At 37.3% G+C, this 21251-nt stretch overlaps 1 long non-coding RNA gene across 1 annotated transcript; it reads right to left on the bottom strand.

The window, feature by feature from the left end:
• Positions 1–226: 226 nt before the first annotated feature.
• LOC311204142 lies at positions 227–20334 on the bottom strand. The gene is made up of 3 exons (XR_014618004.1): positions 20288–20334; positions 2021–2066; positions 227–281 (listed from the first exon to the last, which is right to left on the bottom strand). It is a non-coding gene; the product is annotated as an uncharacterized lncRNA (long non-coding RNA).
• Between the last annotated feature and the right edge of the window lie 917 nt (positions 20335–21251).

Raw genomic sequence — 21251 nt, 5'->3', positions numbered from 1 at the left:
TCTCATTACATGGTATAAAATGGAACATTTACAGACCTTTTGAATCTTTTCTCTATTACAGTGTTACACTGCTGTTCATTGCTGTTTCAAAAGTCTTTGCTTCCAAACGTGGTAGTCCCAAAGGTAGTCTGTTTGGGAATGGAAATAGAGAGAAGGTAGAAGAGGTTGCTTGACTCTGCACTGAATTTATCCACAGTTGATGTTTATGAAAAATAAAAATGCGTACCTCCTGCTCGTAGCACTCAGTGTAATCATAGGTAATTAGAGTTAATCAGCTGTCCCTATAAAAATAGAAAAGAAACAACTTTCTTTTCTCTTCATGAGAATACTGTAAATTATCTAAATAATTCATACACTAGTTATATTTTACTTGCTTTCTAGTATTGTAAAATTCTTTTATATAAGGAATTGCAAATCAGAATGTGGTCCTAGGAAAAAAAAATTAAAAAGGGAAAAAGGGAAAAAAAGAAAAAAAAAAATCTGCTTGGCCCTATTTTCTCATTATAACACTTCCTGATCGGAGTATACCATGTGTTGATTAGAGAGTTAGAACAGCAAAGGCTTAAGATGACACCATATTTGAAAGCCAGACATGTATGGATTGACACCACATTTATGATCATGTTTAAAAGTGCAAGTAATTAAGCTTTGAGATATTGTACATGTGTCTTTATGGGGCAGGTCCACAAAAAGATGTAAAATGTCAAATGATCAAAGCAAAACAAGGGCTGCCTTAACAGTTTGGTAAGACCTATTCTTGGGCACTGTCTGCTTTAAAACTGTAGGTATAATTTCATAGTCAGAAGTCCACAAAATCTTCAGAGGAGTCTTTCCAGGCTTGGCATGAAATGTTTCAGCAACTGAAGTCTAAAACTTAATGGTGGAGAAAGTCTGGGGGTATTGCCACAGGTACCATAGGTACTTCGACAGTTCATTCATAGGCTTTTTTTTGGTGCGTCTTCTTGACTAACTGGAAGATACTAACAAAGCTCATTGGGTTGGGCACTAAATGAGCCATGATTTGGGTGACATGCTTTTAATTTATTTTTTTCTGTTAATGGAATATTCTCAGACCAAGACCTAGATTACTTGGTAAGTATGGATCAACAATGATAAAGCAATAAGTATGTTTTAAATAGAGGGAAAAAGTCAGTACAGTATAGCACAAGGAACCCTGTGACACATTATTTGCATCTGAAATGAAAACGATTGGGGGGCATGAAGTCTCTTGAGAACAGCAGTCAGGAATTTCAGTCTGCTGTTTAAGTAGCTTTCCTATTACAACCCACATATCTGGCCCTAATGAATTTTCCATTGCTTGAAATCTTCTATTAGGCTAAGAAAGTAGCAATTTAAAAGTCTTCAAGAAAACAGATGATACAAGGAATAACAGAATAGCAGGTAATGAAATTAAGATAATGGACAAAGATAGAGAAAAGTTAATTTTGCTGTTTATTTTAAGTACAGTGATAAGTTCAGGTAAATAAATTTATAAATTCTAAAAGATCAAATCAATAAAAAGCACCTAAAGTGAAGAATGTTTTTTGATTTGGACAACATAGCTACGGTAGTCATAGTTCCTCACATAATTCTTTATATGATTTGTATGTTCAGGTCAGGACTGCTATACTGTGGTCCCTTCAATCCGCCCAAAGCTTTGAGAAGTCATCATAATACAGACCTTACTTACATAACTCACAGTAGACTAAATTAATATACACAGTGGCCAAGATATATTTCTGCAGAAGAATAATGGTATTAAACAGAATGAAATGGACTTGATGGCATTTGACTCTCACTAACAGTGTGTTTTTTCATGACATGAAGGACTGTGGAAAGATTCAGTGCATCATCTCGCTGGTAGTATTGCACACAAAGTCAGTGAGTGTGATGCCACTGCAATAAATCTGCTCCTTCTTACTAATGTGAGATAGCTTAATGAATCTTCTAGACCTGAAGTGAGATAGCATTCATAATTATCTCTCCAAGTAAACCAATTTCTCAGATCAGTTCATCTTACCTGATAAAAGCAAATTAAAATTTTAAATCCCAGTCCAATATGGCACCTAGGTAAAGAAATGGTGAGAAAAAAAAAATTGATCTTACAAAATTTGAAGAAGGATACTGCTTCAACACAAAACCACCAGACATTTTGTTTGAAAGAATGGAGATTTGCACTTTAACCAAATTCACAATAGAATTTTAGATTAGCAGAAGTTCTGCTTTGGGCTTTGAGAGTTTGGAAACTGCTACCACTGGCTTTGGCGCAGACGTGGACTAATTTTGCAAATACATAATTTAACTGACGATGGCATCTAGTGATACATAAACAGGAGGACTTTGCTCATGTCTACTGTTAAAAATATTTGTGCATTTTGTAATGTGTCCCTCTGGATAGCACATACCTGAGACAGTATCTTTTCCTGGCCAGGGAACCTTCAAAGATACAATAAATGGGGATTTTAAATTTTTTACTGTTTGGTTGTGCTTAGTTGCCAATCAGGGTTAACCCACAACATAAATTACCTACATTCTTTCTTTGGATAAAGATTGTAAGTCACAGGAAAGAAAGACAACAAGGTAAAGTGGTGTGTAGTTGAACTTTAAAAACATATATATTACTCATCTTTATCTGCTATAAAAAAGAGCTGGAAAGAATCATCACTCTTGCACGGACCACAATATGTAAATGAGGTTTCTCTGTGGTAAAGCTGACAGAAGATATGTTTTATTTTTTTACACCACAAGAATCAGGGATGATTTGGGCTTCTGGAGTGCAATGAAAAAGGGTTAAAAAGTTGTCTTAATTTATAAATCTTGGCTGAGATTGGGAAATTGCAGCCAGGACCGGAAGTAGGTGTTGTCAGTTCTCAGAGATACAATGGGGGATTTTAAGCATCATTTGGAAAGAGGAACAGTTAAACTACTTCACAACACAATCCTAAAAAGTGCTCTAGAGGGTTAGATAATTGCCAGGGAGACCCCATTGATTACACAATGATTACATCAATCACCAGATACACAGAGGTGTGACAGCCTGAACAGTAGGGAGATACGGTTTGAATGACAAACTGCAAGGAAATGATAGTACTCAAATGAATAGATGCCGCTGGTTAAATTTTTTTCCTTGCTTTTTAACTGGGTTCGCAATTTTTTTCAAGTAAATGTAATAAATACATTCAGTTACTCCCCATCAAGTTTAGAAAGAGGGGAAATGCATTCTGGCAGAGAAAAATAAATGGGTTTGTTTTGTTTACCTTGAAATACTGTGGATGTCCTAAAGCTATACAGATAAATGTAAACACTGCCTGCACTTGCATAATTTCATGCTACCACAAGTTATACATTCCACATAAAAGTAATACGTGGCTGCATATTTCAGGGATCTGAGGTTAGAGTATAATGTGATATTGATGGCTTGAAAAGCCCAATCCCTCTTCTGAACGTTGCCTGCCTCCTGAAAGGCTTTACAGAAGGCTGCTGTTACCAAGCCAAACTGGCCGCGCTGTCACCCCTCTCTCTTTCTATGTGCATGGATGGAATGTTTGCCAGATCATTGCGCAGCATTACCCTGCTATTGCAAAAGGAGGCCATGGTGAGAATACCCACACTGAGTATGTTAGGCAGCACATAAAAATTGTATGTGGTAGTAGTGAACATTTACATAAAGGCTTACAGTACACATATGCCACTTTCATTATTCTCAACCTCCCTATGCCTAACTCACATACACTCTGCAATGTTGAAATAAAGGTTTAAAAAAAAATATCCCTAACCCTGAATACACTTTTATATAAGCTTCTAATAACTTAAAAAGTCAGAAAATATTACTGCAGGATTAGGTTGTTTACAGCTTTTTTACTCTTCTCAGATAAGCTGGAGGAAAACATAAAACAACTGCTTCCTATAAACACTACTTCATATGGAGATGTCTAAAGACCTAAAGAAAAGGGTACTGGGTGTTTGTCTACAAGACATCTACTGAGTTCTGAAAACTTAATACAGCTGAATTAGCACATACACAGTTTATTTTTAAATGAAATATTTAATATTTGGCTTCCAAAAAGTGTTGGAAACACTGCCAAAAAGCACAGGACAAAGGATCTTTGTGTTTCATACACTTGAATGGTGTTTTCAGGCTTCTGGTAGGATCCTTTCCATTTGAATTGCCTGGGCAACTGATAATTAATTACACACACAGATGAGCTTGGTATAGGCACAAACCTTGACTGCTTTAACAGTTTTTTCTATTTTCAACCTTAAGCTTTCCTCAATGGGGAAAGAGTGACTCACCTCAGAAAAAACTTAACTTTGTAGAATTGTGTTTTGATTCTTTCTGTCTCTTATTTTTGCAGGGAATCTCTGTTCTGAGGCCTTTTACTAGTACAGAAAATATGATTCTGTGAAGTAGACATAATTTCATCAGCAGTACCTCAAATGTTCTGATTTTAGAAACTTGTGCAGCGGGTCTGCCAAAACTGTAGATATGAGACTGGACATTATATAAAACTTGCCTCTAAAACTCATATGAAAGACTGCTAGTTCGGGTTTTAGAGTAACTATAGGAAATATTTTTTATTAAATATTATAGAATAAAATCCTACCTTGTAGTAAATATTAATGTCACAAAAGCTCCTTTGCATTATGTAGAAGTGTAATTTGCTTCTAAAAAATCCCATCCAAAGAGGAAAAAAAAAAGTGCCAATTAATGAAGGATAGTATCTTTTTTCGTCCTGCCTTCCCACCTACCACCTTGTTCTTAGCATTTAATACCAAACATCCAAGTTGATACCACTGTGGACTTCAGCCTACTTCTGTAGCATATGATCTAGTATTTTGTTCAAGGACAAATGAAAAGACTAATAACTATTCAAAACCCAAGAGTTTTTTAAGAGATCAACATGTATAGAAAGTACTATTATATTTTTCCTGTATGATAGGAGCCTAATGAGGTACCGTGTCAGTAACTTTCATGGTCCAGTCTTTTCTGCATTGAGTTATCAATGAGGTAATTATCAATTGCCACTACAAGCTTGGACTCTAGTTCAAAGTTAATAATATGATATTCTCCTAGTTTCAGCTAGGATGGAGTTAATTTCTTTTCTAATAGAGGATGCAATGCCATGTTTGGGAGTTAGGATGAGAGCAGTGCTGATAACACAGGGATTTTTGTAGTTACTGCCCTGCAATCAAGAACTTTTCAGTTGTTCGTATTTCCCTACTAACGAGAAGGGAGGGGACACAGCCAGGACAGGTGACCCTAAACTGGGCAAAGTGGGTATTCCATGTCAATTACGTCATGCTCAGCATAAAAGGGGGGATTGTGGGGGAAGGAGCAGGCAGCTCCAAAACATGCGGTTTTGGGGAATATCCATTATTTGGGGGCTGCTCTGGGCTGTACAGAATGAGTTGGGTGGTTAGGTGAGAAAATGCACCATGTGTCACCAGTTTCATATATTTTTTACTATAAAGTCCTGTTATTGTTATATCTATCTTTCTGCTATTCTAGTAAACTATCCTTATCCCAACCCACAAGGTTTTGATTCCTTGGTTTCGGGGTTTTTTCTCTTTCTCTTCCCTTTCCCCAGCCCCCCTGCCCCACTCCTCAACTCCCCCCCCCCCCCACTTGCTTTTAAAGAACAAGTGACTGTGTGGTGCTTGACTCTCAGCTGAGGCAAAACCACAACAGGCATTCAGATTGGTGGAACCTCCACAATCTCTTTGGGGAAGCCAAACCACATTTCAGAGCAATAGGTGAAAAATTTTTATGTACTCCATCCTTCACTGTTTTTTTTGTCATTGTTTGAGGCAGTAAGCCACACCAGGTGCAGACAAACATATATTACATTTTTTGCCTTCTGTTACAACTGATTCTTTTCTACACTTGTGCAATGAAGGCCAAACCTACAGAGGGAAAAAGAATATATGTGAAACCCTGTTGGCAAGCCCTGGACAGGCTCTAAATATGGTTTGGGCTGCACACTGGTGCAACTTGTACAGGCAGCTGAGCCCAGGTGCCAATTACAAGTCCCAGTGTCTGGGTCACTCAGCAGCTGAAGAGAATGATCAGTTTTGGTTGGCAAGCAGTTCAATAATAAGTTTCAGAGACAGGCTTTAAGCAAACCTCACTGCCTATGAAGACTTGAGTCACTGAACCGGTGTTTGCAGAGACAAGAAGCATAGCTCAGTTACTAGTATGTTCTCTCAAAGGATCTGTACCTCCTGTCCTTGACATTTAAATCACCTGGAAGGTAACAGAAGTGCTCCAGGGGACTTGAATTACAGCTTATGTGTGAGAAAGAAAAAAATATTTTGGGGGCATAAAGTAACATTTTGTGGGCTGTGTGAGTTTTGGGACAGGTATGGAGCACTATGGAAGCACAGTTGATCCAGGAGGGTTATCTGCTTAGGAGTAAAGGATGTACATCAGATTTGTAAGATGGAGCATTGTGTTCTTGCTAGGATGTTCCAATGGTGTATTAACATATGAACAACTGCATGGGAACTCTGGGCACAGTATATAGCTAAGAGAGTGAACATGGTCCTTGATTATGAAATCTTTTATGGTTCAGGATATGAAGCTATACTCTGTCAGAAAGACCATTGACAAAATATTTGCTCTGATATATTGAGTTCAGCAATGCTAGTTAAAAAATGTGATGTCTCAAAGAAAGAGTTATTCACATGATTAGACCTGTACATGTGATCTTGAAAGGACTCTTACAGTTACTGTTGAAAGATGTTAAATCCAAGATATCTAGAAATAATTCATCCTTCTTTATGACCATGTCCACTAAGTGTAGAAATTTCTAGCAGAAATTGTCATGAGAAACACAATAACAGAAGGGTAAATCTAGACTACGTCACAGGTTTTTAAAAATGTGGGTAATTACGTATTGAAAGAGTCTACTTGGGCAAATGATGGTGTTTTCATCACTTCCAGTCTCTAAGTGAAAACAGAATTTTTTTCCAAAATGTATCCTGTATTTATAGTTTTGATAAAGAAATTTGTGACTTTCTACAGTCCATGTTGTGAGCCTATATGATCATAACGATCCCCTCTGTCTGTAAAATCTATTAAACTATTGATTAACTAACTCTATCAAGTGCCACAAAGGGATGAGGGAAGATTTACAGCTCCAAAATCCCCTGTTGATTCCATACGGCAGTTTTGCAGATACCTGGGGAAAACTTTAGTATTACAGTATCAGCAAATGACTAAGATTGGAAGGGATCTCCAGAGGTCATCTGGTCCAACTGTTTTGCCAAAGTAGGACCACCTAGAGCCAGTTGCCCACAACCATGTCCAGGCAGCTTTTGAGTATCTCCAAAGGTGGACACTCCAAAATCTCTCTGGATAACCTATGTCAGTGCTCAGTCACTCTCACAATGGAGAAGTGTTTCCTCATGTTCAGAGGAAACCTCCTGTGTTTAGTTTGTGCCCTTGTCTTGTCATTGGGCACCACTGAAGAAGCCAGGCTCCAATTCATTTCCTTCAGGTATTTATACGCACTAGTAAGATCTGGCCGAAACTTCTTGAGGTGAAACAGTCACAGATCTTTCAGTATTTCCTCATAGCAGAGATCCTTCAGTCCCTTAATCACGTTTGTGTCCTTTTGTTGGAATCCCTCCAGTATATCTATGTCTTTCTTGTACTGAGGAGGCCACAACTGAACACAACACTCCAGGTGGGTCCCGACAGTGCTCAGTAATCATCCCCCTTGATGTGCTGTGCAATTTGTTGTTTAATATATCACTGGATACCATTAGTTTCTTTGCAGCAAGAACATATCAATGGTTCACGTTCAACTTCCTCTCCTACAGGGTACCTTCAAGCACTTTTCAGGTGCAAATCTGCTTTCCAGCTGGGTGGCCCCAGCATGTATTGGTGACCACGCTTTTTTTCTACCCAGCTGCAGGACTCTGCACTTTCCCTTGTTGAACTTCACAAAGTTCCTGTCAGCCCATTTCTCCAGCCTGTCAAGATTCCTCTGGATGGCATCATGACCATTTGGTGTATCAGCCACTTCTCTCAGGTTTATGTCATCCACAAATTTGCTGAGGGAACACATTGCCCCATCATCCACATTATTAATGAAGATGGTAAACATGACTGGACCCATTATTGATCTGATCCTCTGCCATCAAGGGTACGTATTCCTTGCTACAGCCTTTCTCCCATTCTCTGGGACCTGGGATTCCTGAAGGCCAGTCTTACCACTAAAGACTGCAGCAAAGAAAGTGTTCCATACCTCAGTGTTTTCCATGTCTTCCATAACCACATTCACAGTCTTGTTGAATGGACCCACATTTACCTTTCTCTTCCATTTCTTGCTTGTGTACTTACAGAACCCCTTTTTGTTGCCTTTTATGTTCTTGGGCAGATTAAATTCCATTTGGGTTTTAGCTTACCAAATGGCATCTCTGGATATTTAGACATTGTTTGAGTAGGAGCTCTTTCTTCATCTACACAAACCTCTTCTTGTTTTGCCTGAACTCCTGCTCATTTGGATGTACTGCTTGAAGGAGGTCATCCTTGAATACCAAGTAACATGCTTGGGCTCCCTTTGTCGTGCTGTGTTGTCGCTCCAGCAGATAACAGGTGAAGACACCCATGAAGATCAAGGTCTGCAAACTTGAATCTACTTCTATGTGTCTGTAAGGTGTCTGATCTGCTTGTTCTTCCTGGAGAGGTGGCCTATAGCAGAAGTGTCTAATTGGATATTTAGATATATGTACCAATAGTCTTTCTGGGATATAATGACAACAGTGTATTCCAGTGTAGAAGAACATCCTGAAAATCCTTACAATGAGAGCATACGTAGCTGCTTACAAATTGTCAGATAAATTTTAATATCTTTTTAACATAATGCTACCTCAGAATCTTGCGGCATCTTAATTGTATTGATGCGTAGTATCTCACAACAGTCTTAGTTTCAGACAAAGCTGAATCTTTGGTTATATATTCAGTTCAAATTTGCCAATCATTCTGTTGCATCTAGCAGGTATGTAAGCACTGACCTAATGCAGCATACACACAACAGCAATGCATATCAAAATGTAACAAATTAAGCTTATCTGGAAACAATGATCTCAAGTATTTGCAAGTCAGAGAACAGATTACCTCAAAGACTTTAATAAGTTAAAAGGAGTGTTTTATGATGTTTTGTTTTACCTTGGAAGTGAAAATGCACATTTTCAATGAAGTAATTTTGTTTCACTCCATAATTGAATTGCATCTACTCCATCAGTTAAGAAATTAAGTCATTCTGAGACAGGAAATAAACACTGAAAACTTATCTGAAAATGCCTTAGGCAACTGATTCTCTTTCACTTAATAGGTACGGACTGACTTTCCTGACATACGTTTGAGCAAAATGCAACCTTGAAATATGGAGGCTAATTGGGGTCTATCACAGTAGCAATCTAAGATGGAAAAGGTCACACCTGAGAGGAAATAACAGGTCATGGATCAACAGTGGTGCACTTTCCCCTGTGTGCTGGGGCAGTGCTGGGGATGGTGAGCATCAGACAGAGCCCAGGGAGCTACACCTCACACTGTGTACCAGCCCCAAGCTGCCACCCCACAGGCAAGGGCACCATAGCACATTGAAAGCTACCATGGTACCTGAATTTCCTGACATCTGTGGTTTGTTGTTTGCCCTATGTAGACCATACAAGCAAATAAAGGTAGACTATTTTTTTTGTTTTAATACTTTTTCCACTTTACTTTCCAGTCCTGTCTTTGGCAGATTCTACTCTTGTGTGAATTTTAAAAATCTGCTGTAGTTTGCATACAGGTATGTGCTCTTATCCTCTAATAAGAAAAAAAGTTTTCTCCTGGTAATAACATGGTTTTGCAGTCTTCTGTTTGTCAGAAACAAACAATCACTGTCCCAGGACTGTGGTGTCACAAGGCTGCTGTTACACTTCTAGGCCCATTGTAACTGGTCACTTACAACACAACTGAAGTGGCTATGGGAGATATAGACAACTGTTTGATATTATAAAGTAAGACTGACAATACAGCCATCTCTTCAATTTCTCTTCTCTTTTTTTCCTCCCTTCTGTTTTTTCTATGGGGTTTTTATTTGGTTTATCTTTCTAAGTGTGGGGTTTTGTAGGAGTTTTTTTGGAGGGTTTTTTAATTTTTCTAGGTAAACTGACAGACTCATTTATTGTCCCCTGAAATAATTACTCATTTCTTAACACAGCCAGGCTGCTGTCTGAATTTTTCAAAGGAATGATTGTAGCTGAATATCAAATGAGAAAGAAGGGTATCATTAAGTGTCAATTGTTCTTTTTTAATATTTCCTCTTTTCCATTCATATTTTTCTACACCTGATTGTCTACTGTAACACCATTAAATTGTTGAGTGGTTCATCAATTCTCATATTTTTATCTTCACCAATAGGAGAAAGGAAGGATCTGATTTTTTTTTTCCTGGCTGAAAATGCATTTATTTAAACAAAAAAAGTACTTTGAGGAAAGATTTTCATGCATAGTTTTTTCACCAGTAATTCCCAAAGCATATATAATGCTGCTCAATTTTTAGTTTCTTAGCTTGTATTTGTTATCTCTGTCTGATTTGCTATTTGTTTTCTTTTGCCACTACTAGTGTCCTTTAATAATTTTTAAGTGGCCTTAAGGCCATACAACAAAAGTCTTCCTTTTTTTTTGTCTCTTAAGGTCTCTCAATACTGGACACCTCTAGAATCTTTGCACATCCCTTTTAAAGTCATGGCCACCTGAAAGCAGCAAGTAGCATAAGGCAAGCTCTTAATATATGTTTTATTTGGCAAAGTATATTTTTTTCTTATTATTTTAAATTAATAGCAATGCATTTTCCCTAATAACACTTAGGATTTTGGGAAAGAGTTGTCCTTGGTGGCTAAAAGATTACTGGATTATCTGCTTCTGGTATTTAATATGAAGGTGAGTACTCTGTGTCATAAAAATGATTAGGGGAAAAAATGATTTCAAGATAGACTCACACATCACATGAATTTCAAGTGAAATAACCTCCTTCAAAATTCTTCAAATTAAGTTTCTTTGTCAGCTGTTTAGAAAGAAAACATACTTCAACTATTTGATTTCATTACTGGACAGCCCAAATTTGTCCTGCATTATAAAACATAGAAAAATGTTCTCAATTTTAGTTTTATACACCAAATTTTACCTATGACTTCCTAGCATTATCCATTTCCTGTGACTTAAAATTGCACAATAATTCAGATGGGAAAGGACCTCAGGGGATCTCTTGTCTAACCTGCTGTTCATAGTAATATCAATATTGAATTTAGACCACACTGTTCAGGGCAACCCTCCAAAAATGGAGGTTGGACAGCCTTTCTGGGCAACTGGTTCCAATGTGCAATTATCATCACAACAAAAAATGTTTTCATTGCTTCCAGGTTTCTAACTGTTGTGATGTTATCTATATTCCAATCACACACATCCTAGAAAGGTTTCAGCTGTAAAACAGGCATTTGCAATACCTTAATGCTTTGTGAACTTGTTCTTGTCACATGGATTCACTTTAATAGTACAGATCAGGTTTATTTACATGTTTACGTAGCATATAATATAAAACTAAAGTATCTAACTATCTCCGTCACATATCTTGTAGGTACTATTTTGCAATTCTATTATTTTTCATTCAATGTCATGACAATAACTTTATAAGATAGTATATTCCAAAAAGGATGCTAATAGTAACTGGTTAGCAGTTACACACAAAACCCCAAACCAAACAAAAACTGTAAAGACTCTTAAGAATTATCTATAGGTTTTATTTATTGTTGGGGTTTTTTTGTTGGTTCTGACACTGTGTTTTGGGAAAAATATAATTGGCCTTATTTCCCATAGCTTTTGTATTTCAAAATTTTTCTAGAACAGAAGAGCTCTGAAACAGAACTCTCTTTGTCACAAAAAGTCATTGGTAGTGTACAGACTGACACAGAAAGGTTCAAAAAATAAAATACATTAATTGACTTGGTCCACATTTCAAAATTCTCAACTTTTTATTGGTGGAAATTAAGAAATTTTAGAATTTGATTGTTTGTTTGTTTGTTTGTTTAGAAATAAAGAGGATAATACTAAAAGGCATTCATAGAATAGTTCTTGCTCATTATAGGGCTAATCAGCAATATGTAAGGTTTAATACTGGAGTCTGTCTACCCATCTTTCTTTGTCTTCTATTCATAACCCAATTTATTTCTACTCAGTCTCTGTTGGCAGTAAAAATAGATATGCTACATAAGCATGTAAATAAATGGATGCAAATCTTGTTTCCAAGAATAAAGGCAAATAGGGTGGATTCTATGTTTATAGGATAAGAGAACTGAGGCAAAATTATTGCAGGAACCAAAGAGATTAAGACTGTCCCAGAAATGTATATTTAACCTTAATGAGCTGACTTTGCTCTGGAACAATCAGGAGATAAAAAATTTCTTTTACAACATAACTTTTTTTTTTCTTTAGGTTGCTTCAACATGCTAGATTTCATGTTTTCTTCATCTGGTTGGCTTCCAGGAAGTGTCTTTTTAGTTTGATTTGAAGCCTGTTCATGTTCACACTCAGGAATGAGAACAAAATATATGTGGGACTGTTTGAAATGATGATGCAAGCTCACATGTATGGCAGAGACATTAGGAGGCTGTTGATTGTATTCAAATGGGCACACATCCCTTTTCAATATAGGCTGGAAGTCTCATTTTGGCTTGGCTGATGCACCTATGGAGAATTCTTTCCATATACAAACTTGGTACTTTCAGATAAAGCTCAGATGTGCAAAGAAAGCTGAAAGTGTGAGCACAGCATATTCTTTGAAAATTTAAATAAAGGAGGTAAAAATGGCTCAAAATTCTGTTTGTCTTAATTTATTTTGTATTTATTCATAGACTTAGAGGAAAGATCTGATGTACCTGATAATGTAAAATTTCTAAAACTATTTCCTGCCTCCACAATATAACTTTATGAAAGTACAGATCATAGAATCATAGAATCTTCTGAGTTGGAAGGGACCTATAAGGATCATGGAGTCCAACTCCTGGTTCCACATAGGACCAGCCAAGTCAGAGCATGGGACTGAGTGCATCAACCAGATGCTTCTTAAATTCAGTCAAACTTGATGTTGTGACCAGTTCCCTGGGGAGCCTGTTCCAGTGCCCGACTACCCTGTTAGTAAACAACCTCTTCCTTATATCCAGCCTAACCTCCCCTGTGACAGCTTCGTGCCATTCTCTTGGGCCCTGGTCATTAAAGAGAGGAGATCGGTGCCTGCCCCTTTGCTCCCCCTTGTCAGGAAACCACAGACAACAATGAGGTCTCCCCTCAGCCTCCTCAGGCTCAAATCTACAACTGGATGGGCAACCCATACTGCAGCACCTTGAAAAGACGACTAAAAGACTTGTAGTTCTATAGTCATTGTCTTGATAAGGTACCAATGGATGTCATAAGAAAGAAATAAATCCTTTCTGAAACACTTGTTCCCTAATCAATCTCTGTCCTATGAATTAATGCAGTCTACCTATGCTGCACCATGAGCATGGCATGGACCTGACCTTGATGAGGTGCTTATATGTATTCTTGTTCACACACTCTAAATCTAGCCTTTTGTGTACCCTTTCCACAACACATCCATGAATTTGTCTTACACTTCACAAGAAGATACACAGAAGTAAATCAATACATTCTGCAATTTTTGGGGGCTGTGGGTCAGGGGGAAACATGAGGAGGACTGGTCCCACCAGCCAATCCAAGGAAGCTCCACCTACATCTTCACATGAATGCATCAGAGCCCAAAACTGAGCCAAGGATGAAATGCAAGGGAAGCAATTACAGGAAGACTAAACAAGCTGCCTGATACCAGTGGACTGAACATTTCTTCATTCTCATAAGAACATTTACTTATTCTCTCTTTTTTTTTCCATGCACATAAGATGTGGTGTTGGATTTACTGGTCCACTGCTCTCTAAGTACACCGTACATTGGCAGTATTTCAGCTACCACAGCCTGTGCCAGTCCGAAGTTTGTGGTTATTTCCATTATTTCTATTTTTAATTCCTCCAAAGGGAAATAGCACATATATTTGCCTATTCCAGACATGCCACAATAATGTCTGTTTGAGGATTTCTGTATATTTCTTCAAATATTTTCTCTTTGAAATCTCAGCTAAATTTTGTTTTGGATCTAGATTGGCGTAAATGAGGTCAAGGTCTAACACACTACTACATATATAAATACTCTATAGTTGTAAACCCAGAGAGAGTCTATTGCATTATTTTTTGCAGGAAGAAACAATACATAGTAAAATACACACTGATAAAGAAAAAGTCTTCACTTTTTCACAAGTAGCAGTTTGAAAAGAGAAGTAATTCAGTTTTCATAGTCCAAAGAATGGATAGAAAAACAGAACAAGTTTTGGGATAAAAAAGCTTTCTCACGTCTAAAGCAGAAGCTGCATAAAAAAATACTATCACTTCAGATATAAGGAAGAGCCTCTATGCACAGAAAGTTGCCCTGTTTGTCGAACAGATTGGACCTAGTTCTGTCTGAGAATTCTTTCTTGTTGTATCAGCCCAAACTATGCTGGCTGCTACTACTGCCATAGAATCATTTAGAAATGTATTGTGAAGGAGATATCTCTTTGCTATAGGAACACCTCTTTTAAAATATACCTTGATACCACCATGATATCAGTACCCCTCAACACATAAAAGGCAGAAAAGCCTTTTGCTTTTTTTCTTACGCTTTCCACAAGACATGTTGTTCTAAAAATGCTATCACAAGCATTTCTTTACCACTGCAAACATTTCCAGATTCTTCTCTCTTTTAAAGAAGATAATTCAAAGTGTTAGGCCAGGCTACATACTCTACTTTTTCTCCCTGTGTTTTCTGCTTTGTTGTTGCATTAAAAATTAATCATACTTCACATAATCATCTTGAATTTAGATTTGGATTGCAAAGTTAATGCCATATGTGAATCTGAGTATCTGTGAAGGAGCTAAAATAACCACTTAGAGGCAGTTAGTGATTTAGAGAAGTGATTCTTCTAGTTGTAATGCCAGGGGCTCAAAGTCTTATTTCCAGCATTTAACTTTGTGTCTTAATCGAGCTAAAATAATCTCTCCTAGCCACTAGCTAAATATCAGCAGAAAGATAAAACATGTCAGTGAAAAGCAGCCAGATTTCTAAAACAATAAGGAATCTTAAAGCTACTTATTAAAAGCATACTTTAAAATCAAACCATGAAAAATATAAAATGCTCTTTAAAAATTTAAGAAATAATTCCTCTTGACAGTTGGATAATAATTTTCTTTTTCATTAGTCCTTTAGATGGTCTGACAAATATGCCAAATATTTCCTGTTCTCCTTTGATCTCCAGTAATGTTTTTTGCAGGACGGATAATAGGAACCTTGAGGATAAGGTTCTTGATTTTTGTCTGATCTTAAAGAAATGATATTCAGTGCATGAATGCATATAAACATTGTACACAGAAAGACACAATTCCTCCATAGTCGTGTATGTACATACTTGCAGAAAAGACATGGAAAAAATACAGGGCAATGTAATAAGTAATTTAATTCTGTTCCTGTAGGTTTGGGATGGAGGGACTGGCCAAGGCTGACAAAGAGTACTGAAAAATCCCTCAGCCCCTACCTCACACGTTTTTGACATATGTGCATATGATATAAAAATGTTTTTAAGAATGTTCCCAGTGGTTCTCAGATTATTCTTCCTCTCTGCTTCCCTGGCATAGTTCTCCTTTAACCATCAGGACAGCAGTGATTAGTTTTAGGCAACATGGCCTGGAAACTAAAAACCCTTTCATAGAAGAATAGCAGCTTCACAATTGTAAAGAATGAACCTCAGCTATAAAATAAATGCTCTAATCTGATACCTCATGAACATACTCTGTATAGAAACTACATACTGATAGAATATAGTCATTCTGATGGAAAAGGGCATGTAGCTGCATTCCCCATTGTTAGAAGTGGCTTTAGACAATATAAAGAAATCTCAAATTGATCCACTTGCAGGAATGATAGCAAGTTTTGTGAGAATGAGAAAAGAATCTTTTTATTGTTTCCTAGCCTAGGCCGTTTATAAAACTGGTAATCTGTAAAAGGAAAGGACAACAGAAACATGAGATAGTGGTATCGAGGAGACAAGCTGAAATAAGATTTTTGAAACCTACCCCAGAAAGTTTAATGTCTTGATTAACTGGTAAAAATCTGTCTTTCAATGTTGTTTGTTGTGCATATCCTTCAGCTCCTTATTCAACATCTGCTGCTATTTTACCACCTGCCCACTTCCTCGGCACAGCTGGAAAGAGCAGAAGTAAGATTAAGGTGCTGCTCCCCCACACGGACCCTGCAACCATCCTACAGCAGCTCACATTCTAGATTTGTTTCTGAGGGTGTGTTGTGTTTATTTCCTCACTACCATCAGCTACCATCCCCATAAAGAACCCATCTGTATGGACCCCCTCATTGTGCACAATACCAATGCAGGGAGATTTCCAGACTGAGGGAAAACCATTCCACAGGGAATGAAACAGTGTCAGTCTTCACTCAGGCAGCCATTCCAGGGCTGGAGTTAATACACTAGCACCTGGTGACAGCTCCAGCAAATGCCGCTAGAGAAATAACAGACTCTAGGAGCTAGTTAGTTCCATTTACCAGAGTATTTTTTAAAAGAACAATATATTTGGAAAAGGCCCGCCTTTTTCTGCTTTTGAACTTGCAAATATTGGAACAAGTTTGCTTGTACACTTTGAAATGCATGTAATGCAATGCACAGAGAAACATACACGTGTTAGTGTATGTCTACTGGATATACAGGCTGCAGGGGTGGCTTCTGCAGGAAGAGGTCAAGGGCTGCCCTGTGCCAGACACAATGATTCCAGCTGGCTCTAAAAGAGCCACCGTAGAACATTACTAAGCCCATCAATCAAACTAGTGATACCTTTGTGAATATGTATTTAAGAAGGAACAAAAACCAGAAGACAGATGGCAAGGAAAGGAAAAGAAGGGGGAAAAGGGAGAGAGAATGTGAAAAAGAAGAGACAACAGCAAGTTTAGTCGAGTAGATGGAGATGCTCCATGGTGAAACAGATATCCATACTGCAGCCTGTGGAGAAGCCCCATGCTGGACCAGTTGCATGTTTTCTGAAGCAAATGCAGTCTGTGAAGAGCCCATGCTGGAGCAGAGATAAAGTGTGAAGATGAAGGAGTGACACTGCAAAATGATCCCATATGGACCATAATCTTCCATTGCTTATGTCAGGAGTACAATAGGAAATTTGAACTGGGGAAATACGGTGAGGCAAGGTTGTGTTATTTTAATCCCTGTCCTTTTGTTTTTATTTACATGTATCTATTTCAACTGTAAATAAATTTAATCTAATTATGCCCAAATTGAATCTGTTTTGCCCAAGACAGTAACTGGTAAGTGATTCCACTGTCTTTATCTCAGTCCACAGGCTTTCTCTTCTTCGTTTCCTGCTGAAGAGCAAAGTTAGCAGCCAAGTGGGAATTTGACTGTTAGCTGAGGTTAGCCCATCAGAGTATGCAGATAGGTCTCATGAATACATGAGACAGATATCCACTGGTATATCCCAATCACTAGAACAGAAACTTGTTTCGTTAATGTTAATTCTGAGAAGGAAATAGATTTTATTCTTTATCCATGAAGCTCTTCCATGCTCATGATGTCTTGGAATGCCACGATTTTCTCATCAACTACGAATATTATAAGCTCCAAATTACATTAATTTCTCAAATTAATTACATCAAGTTAGTTTTTATTTTATTATTCTTGTTGTCAGATTTATGTGATAGTAATCTATTATTTTACTGCCTTGAGTCACAGAATTAGACTTTTAAACACTAAAATAGGGACCTACATGATACTACATGATGCATGAGTAAGAAGTACCTTAGAGGTAGATTAATATTTAATACTGGTTTGAAGATAATATTTGGATTCTAATTATAGTTTGGATTACTCAAAGGATGTGTTCAAGCCAAGTACTAGCAGCTGTACAATCTTCCTCAGTATTCAGGCTGGTGAGAATGTGTTTGAAAAGGACTTTACCTACTTCTTATGCTGGAACTAGAGATCATTACTTAGTAGTGGTCATAATTCTGGCTACTGCAATTCTTTGCTAGTTGGAAATTAGGAATGCCTTAATTAAGGCAGTATTATAGTCCTGGCTGTTCACAGCAGCAGGCAAAAAGAAGTAAACTATTTCAGGTGAGCATGTTGTGTACAGAAAAGTTAGCCTTGGTCATCTCATCAGTGATTTTAAGTTTCTGTTTATTTGGCAGAGTTTAGGAGCAGAATTGCAATAGCATTTTCACCTTTCTTATGTAGAGGTAAGGCAGACATAATATTCTAACAATCTGCCCTCCCTGACCTGCTGGATGAGAATGTAATGTTCCTACCGATGTCCTAGTGAGAGATGAAGTTATTAACACCAGATGAAGCAGCAGCACCAAAACAGAACTATTCCACTCTACAACTCCCGATAGCCTAGTAACTTATTACATTTACACAGCATCAAGCTAATATGGACTTTGTGTTCTGAGTTAAAGTAATCCTTTGTGCAACTGATGTACAGCAACTACAAGCTGCTGTTTGTGATCTGAGGTTTGGAAAACAAGCTTTGCAGACTTCTTATTTTTCATGCATTCCAAAATGTATTTAACAGTAAGACACTATTACTAGCTGTATTTCTTGCTCACTTTGCTCCAGACTGTACTCTACAGGTATGCATTAGGTACGATTTATTCACAATTTTATTAAGAATCCATGTAAAATAAATATGAGACTGACAGTAAGGAAAGACTGACCCAAATGAAATCCTGCTTGAGAGAGGAGCACTTGGCTTTCACTATCTAATTTCACCAAAAACATAATTTAAAAAAACAACCAAACCAACCCACATTCTGTTCCTGCCAGGCAGTATCTGATGTATTATAAATGATCTACTCCTTTTTATTAATGAATCCTGACAATTTTTTCAGACATATGTGTCAACTGTGCTGCTTGTTCAACTGATCAATCTGTCATTAAGCTACCTCAGCCCTGAAGTTCTGTTGAATAACTTTGCTGGACTTGGAAGGTTACCTGAAACTAAAAACTATGAAGAATGAAATAAAAGCTTGGTGAATAAAATAATATCCATGTGAAACAGCACTGTTCGCTTCAGCTTAAAAAATAACCGTATAGGACTTAAAATTGTACTGTCAAGTATATCAGAGGAAATATGACTCACATAGAAAAGTAGGACTGAAGTGATGAAGATTCTTTATATATTATCACAAGCACAAAAACATAACTGTGGAAAGAACATGAGCAAGTAATGCATTTACTAATACAGTCCAAGCACAATAAATTTTAGGGATGAATATGAACTGTTCTTTCACTATTTTCAGTCTTCTTTTTTTCAGCTCTATGTTTGTAATATAAAACAAGAAAATAAAAATTATTTAACTCCCTCACTTAATGCTGTAATTGTTCTACTGCTGCAGAAGATAAGACAGTAAAGTGTGTACATGTTACTGACAAATCTCATTATGGGGACTGCGATGACTATTTTTATCTTAAGTGGAATATGAAATCTTTTCATTGTTGGAGGATTGTGAGATTATGGTTTACACCAGTGATAATAACCATATTTTGTATTTTTAAGCAGACATTAAAATTAGTGAGAAAGGAACAAAGAGAAATTAGAAAGTTATTTCTTTGGAATAACCCAATTCAGCATCTGTGGAATGAAAATCTTGCTGATATGGAGGTACTACATCTCTGATGGTAGGGACAGGTCAGCTGGAGAAACTACAGACAGTCAGTCATGGTGTGGTAATTCTGCAGGTACGGCTAGGAAATAGAATCAGCACTACCTTGCTTTCCAAACACACCACTGTAATGAACAACTAAGTCTGTCTATCTTGCATTATCACATTGAGTCTTCAATGAAAAAATGTGACTCAGTGAGAAAGTCATTGCAGAGATGTGTGAGAAAACAAACAAATCTGCACCTGAGTTTATGGGAAGTTTTCACAGGAGGTTTGAAGTTTGGTTATAAATTCAGGCCTTTTCTTCTCTGAATAGTTTTTGTCCATTTTTTCTATTACTGAATGTTACTTTTTATGGCTGTGTAACACAGGCATGAGATACAGGATTTAGCCAGTAAAATGGCTTTATCTTATAGTGCTCTATAGGCCTGTGAGTCATGTGAGGAGTCCCAAAAAATATGATGGTGAGGGTAGTTACCTTTGCTGCTTCTTTTTTCCTAGCTGGAAGGAGCAGTCTCGTCTAGGCTGAGAGGCAGAAGATTTTATATCATAGAACTTTTTCCAGGTGCAGTGCTTCTGACGCTGTTCATCAGGACACTGAACTGGAAGTTCTTGAAGACTCAGGTACTAGATCCCACCTCTGGCTTTTGTATGCAGTCTGGAGCGATAGTCTAGAGCATATTTTGCTAATGTGGAGTGTGCGGATGTGTACACAAAAATGTCACTTTTGGACTTTAGCCAAATAGTTATGACCCAGAGCTCTTGAGTAATGTTAAACTGGTGGCCTTCACAAGAACACTGCTTAGTAATTTACTGAGAGCACAAACATATATTACCATAACTGTGTTGGAAGAAAATAACATGTGCTTTCCTTTCTTGAAGGAACACATCCTGAAAACAATCCTTAAAACTTTATTAGGTAAGACTGAATTAAAGGAAATAGTCTGGGTACTAAGAGACTGGCTGAAGAAAAAGTGATTTGAGCTTTGAGGGAAAATAATTCAACAAACTACATTTATTCAATTCCTTTACAGGTGCTGCTTGTTTTTTCAAGGATTGGTCCTACCATATGAGACCTAGTAGCTGAGAATAAATTGCATGCTCAAGATAAATGAAATGGAGGGAAGCACCCATGAACACATGGCAGAACAGGCATCTGTAAAAATGTTATCAGTTTCCAACAGTGTTTCTTATTTCTCTTAGATCTACCCTTTCCTTCAAAAACTCCTACTACAGCAAAAAGAAGTTGTTTTCTTTTTAAATTAATCATTGGTAATACATAATCAATATAAATGTACTACCAGTGCAATGATGGAGCAAGTACATCAGGTTATTGTTTTAACAGTCACACAGAGTTCAGAGAGTTACGCATATTTTACTGTACTATGGGGCTTTAATTTATTTATTTTTAACATTCTGAATAGAGACATGAGCCATGGGTT

This window comes from Gallinula chloropus (assembly GCF_964237585.1).
Source record: "Gallinula chloropus genome assembly, chromosome: Z".
Classification (NCBI taxonomy): domain Eukaryota; kingdom Metazoa; phylum Chordata; class Aves; order Gruiformes; family Rallidae; genus Gallinula; species Gallinula chloropus.
The sequence above is the reverse complement of the archived record's forward strand: the minus strand, read 5'-3'. Positions and strand labels throughout refer to the sequence as shown.